Genomic DNA, 4,616 nt, shown 5'->3' with positions numbered 1-4,616 from the left:
AAATAATTTTTCAGCCCTAAGAGTTAAGGCTGGCCGAAATTCTCAAGATAGAAAGGAAAGAAAAATTTTTTCTCTAAAAATTCCACATCGTGCATGTGATGGTGTTTGTGGAATTTCGAGTGTTTATTGTAACCCGTTTTGTCTCATGTGTGCCCACACACACGTCTTCGTGGATTCTAGGAATTGATGTGGAAGACATTGGTTTTCTAAACACAAAGATTGGAGCAAGGACTGTTCGTGGTCAAAGAACTCAAGTTATCATCCGAGTCGGCTTCCAGGGATTTTTTCTGATTGAGTTCTTAATATATATAAGTTAATGAGATTAATTTATTCGTGCATAAATTAATATAATCTATAGAGTATCTCAAAAGTTTTATGAAAATTTTTGTTATACACGATCCGCCTCTTCCCCGCACCACCGCGCTTCCGCATCCGGATTCGATCCGGAGACCAACAGACGTGACGATCATATTGCCGTGGTCGACCCAACAGGAGGTGGCATGCATCCATGGGAATGATGTCGCAGTAAATCTTATCCTGGTATGTCGTACCAACTGAGAAAGAAATGAGGGTTCGACGAGAGACTTGTACTTCGGTTCCCCGCTTTAACCACGCAAGTTTGTAAGGAGCGGGATGGGGTTCCGTAGTCAATGTGAGCTTTCGGACAACCTCGTCAGAGACGACGTTCTCGCAACTTCCTGAGTCAATAATAAAGCGGCATACCTTCCCATTAATGGTGCACGTGGAATGAAATAGGTTGTTGCGTAACCAGGAGTTTTCAGGCATCTTAGGAGTGAAACAGCTACATCGAAGTACCAACAGTGGTCCGGAGTCCCCACCTACATGTTCTTCGGGTATTTTTTCTCTGATCTCTGCTTCGCCAATGTGCTCCTTATTTTCTTCGTGGTGATCATAACAGGATTCATAATTCTCCATATCTGTTCCATCAGCGAGCAATCCCCGTCGTCCAGATTTTGGACAAGCGGTTTGTTGGTGACCTATCTCACCGCAAGAGAAACAGCGGAGGGCTGCCAGGCGGGATGGTCACAACCCCCGGTGGGCACGGTGGCCATGGTTGGATGAGGTGGCGCCGATGTTAGCGCGCCTGATTGGTTATTGGTGTTTGTGGCAAAGGTTGCAGATGGAGCACGGTTGGTGGGCAACGGTTTATTCCAAAGAGCGGAGCCGGTCTGATTTTGACGCTCGATTAATAAGGCCCTTTAGTGGGCTTCGGAAACCGTTATCGGATCAAAGAGATTTAAAATATTCTGAAACTGTGGCCAAAGACCGTCGATAAATCGAGTAACTAACTGCTCATCAGTTTCGTTAATCTCGTTTCGTGTCAGCAATAGGAAAAACTCAGTAGCATAATCTCCCACTGTCCGATTACCTTGACGTAAATTTTGGAGACGTTGGTACATTGTTCGTGCATAATTATATGGGAGAAAGGCACGCTTCATGTGTTTTTGTAATTTCTTCCACGAGGCAATCTTATCTTTTCCGGTACGAGCACGAGAGATTTTGAGTTGTTGCCACCAAGCAGCGGCTCGGCCTCGGAAGAGTGTAGCAACTAGAGTCACACGTTTATTATCAGGAACTTCCTTAAATTCCAGTATTTCTTCTACGGCTCCAATCCAATCCAAATATTCTTCTAGTTCGAGGCTTCCATGAAATTCGGGGATGTCAAGTTTAAAACCCGATTCCCATCGACGGTTATCTGCGGCGACCGGTCGACCTTCAAGAGGCACGGCGTGGGGCGCACGATGGCGTGGAGGTGGTGCATGCAACGGAGCAAACGGGTTCTCTTCAACGAACGCTTCGTCAACATCGGAACTGGACTCGTCGGCATGGATCGGTGGAGGCTGATTAGTGGCTTGCAGGAGTGCGAGTTGTTGTTGCAGTTGGACGATTTGTTGACGGAGCTCTTCTAATCCATCGGCAGGTGGACGGATGTCTTGCCGACGACGGGGTGGCATGACGGCGGGTGATCGACGACACCAGGAAACCAGCAACTAGCGGCGGCGACAGCAAAAGTTCGTGGGGCTGATGCAAGACGTGGGCTCGGAATTTGCGGGTTGAGCAGCGGCGATATGCGAAGCGATGGGACCTGTCTCTGATACCAACTGAAGCAGCAGAGATGAGTAAAAAGACAAAAAACTCAAAAAAAAAACAAAGCTTGTAGTCGTTGATTCAAGGGAATAATGCCGAAAGCAAGGAGAAAACAAGGAGTAGTCGTGGAGAAAACTCTGAATTCTTTATTGAGAAAAGAAGAAATAAAAAACTGCCCTATAACAGTCCTAGTCTAACTACTAATAGATAGAGGATGATCAATCCAAATTTGAAAAGCAAACAGAAGCTTATCTAAAACTGAATAGAACTAATCCTATTTTCTTTAAAATTTGAAAGCAACTAAATCTACGCTGCATCATTAAGTGACTTAATTTATACTCGAATTACTCTTCAAAAGGAACTCCGCCAATTCATTCAAGTACTAGTTTTGAAGTTCCACATTGCCAAAAATCTCCCTCATCGCCCTAGCCTTTGTGCTGAGTGGCTCACCTTCTTGGTCAACCATGACTCGCCGAATCGACTCAGCAACTATGTCACTCGTAAACGACCCGGTTTTATGATCCCGGGGAATTTCTAACCCGATTTTAGGGCCATGCAATAACCTAGCAACCAAACTGAGATCCGAGCTTCCACTAGGAAACAAAAACTCGGCCGAACCCGAGTGCCTCGATAACCGAACTCAAACTACAATTAGTCAAGAATCCGCCTACTGACGCCCTACCCCTCCAAACCAAGCCCCGACCCGAGACTCGAGATTCAAACCTGGGTGGAATTATATCCGGACCCAAAGTTCCTTCAACTAGCGGGTGATCATTTATGACCCAGATATAGGGCAACCCGGATCCACCCCATAGGCTAACTCGTGCATCAAATCTTGACTCAGGCTCAACTCAGTACCGAATGCAATGTAAATCACTGAGTTCTCTTCTTTATTATCAAGCCAATGCTTCAAACCTTCCCTTTCGTCTCCAATATTATGAAAATCATTCACTGGCAAAGTGGGCGGTAAAAACCCAACTGGTAGAACTGGTTTCTCGAAAAGCTTCCCGGGTAGATTCAGTAAGTCGGATTCAAACTCGGGACAGGTCCTCGTGACAACAAACGACAACCCTGAATCCCCTCTCCCAACCTAGTAAAATCCGACGCCTCCAAATCCATGCAGTTCCAATGACTCGCTATCTTGTACAACTTAAAAGCGACATTGCAAGCAAAGTCCGTCCACCTCGGGACAACGGTGAAGTCCTCCGGTGTCTGGCAATATCCACTCAACAGCTAGGACGGTGTTCCGGCGAACGCCATCGTCGTGGCGTCGAAGATGGCGAAGTAGATTGAGTTGATACCGAGTTGAGTGGCGACTCGCGGTAGCCAGTTGCATGCAAAGTCGAGGACCATCCAACTCACTTGAGAGTCCTTGAGGAACTGAGTCAAGGCGAGTTGGAGCTTGTCGTAGGCCTTTTTGAGGAAGGGGACCTTGTGGATCGGTAACTCGGAGGTTGACTCAGTGCCTTGAGGCAATCCATCTACGTGAGGAAGAGGAAGTGGGATCAAGGATATGTGATGGGAAAGGTTTTGGGGAATGAGTTTTATGAGGCGATTGAAATGTAAGAAATTTTGTGACCCTTTTGAGCTAAGAACTTGGAGGGCTCAAAACATGGCATTATGTGGCCATGAGCTAGCCATGGGAACATTGCTATATGAAGAACATTTTGGTTTTTGTTGGCCTCCATGGTTGTAATTTGTAAAGAGATCAAGAAAAGTTTAGGAGATGTATTAATTAGACGAGAAATTAATATCATTTTGTTTGGTCTGCGTCATTGAGTGACTCTGATTTGATTAAATAAGATTTCTAGTACTACCTTATAATTGTTAGCCCCAGGATGGGATAATCAAACAATTTATTTTATTTTTCTGAATACAAAATTGCAAATGCTACTGTAATCAATATGAACTCAGACCCCTTGTTAATTTCAATGTTGAAATTTGAAAATGATGTCTGATTAATTATATTATTATACTACACCATTTCAAATTTTTGAAATGTTTTTTAATTTACTTTTTATGTTTTAATGTGTGAATCAGTTAAATAACATGACGAAATGCGTGATTGGTTTAAGACTGTTAGAATGGTCATGATTTGCATTGGATCAATATTAGCTAGCTAGGAAGTGAATCAATATCCAATACTGGTGTGTTTTGAATCAAAGTTAACATTGCAGTGCTCTACGTACGATACATGTATTGAAAATTCCTACAAAATTGTTACAATTACTTCTGTTTGCAGTTCGATTTGTATTATTGTCGCCAATAAGCAATAGCGGTTGTAGCTGGAATATATTATTTGTTATCCAATCTCTCTCTTACAGGAACTAACGTTTGGTTCATTGATTAAAATCATGTGATTAGAACTATTTTTGATTTACATATATTTTTTATGAGAAAAAATAGTGTAACGAACCATGAATTATGATTCAAATTATGGTTTGAATCATCCAACCAAACATCTCAAAAACACATAGATAATGTCTTCGTAGTACAAAAAACAACTA

General features: G+C 43.2%; 1 pseudogene; it reads right to left on the bottom strand.

The window, feature by feature from the left end:
- Positions 1-2,437: 2,437 nt before the first annotated feature.
- On the bottom strand, positions 2,438-3,797 carry LOC112090352 (annotated as a pseudogene).
- Between the last annotated feature and the right edge of the window lie 819 nt (positions 3,798-4,616).

The sequence above is a fragment of the Morus notabilis genome, unplaced genomic scaffold (assembly GCF_000414095.1).
Source record: "Morus notabilis unplaced genomic scaffold, ASM41409v2 Scaffold329, whole genome shotgun sequence".
NCBI lineage: Eukaryota > Viridiplantae > Streptophyta > Magnoliopsida > Rosales > Moraceae > Morus > Morus notabilis.
The sequence above is the reverse complement of the archived record's forward strand: the minus strand, read 5'-3'. Positions and strand labels throughout refer to the sequence as shown.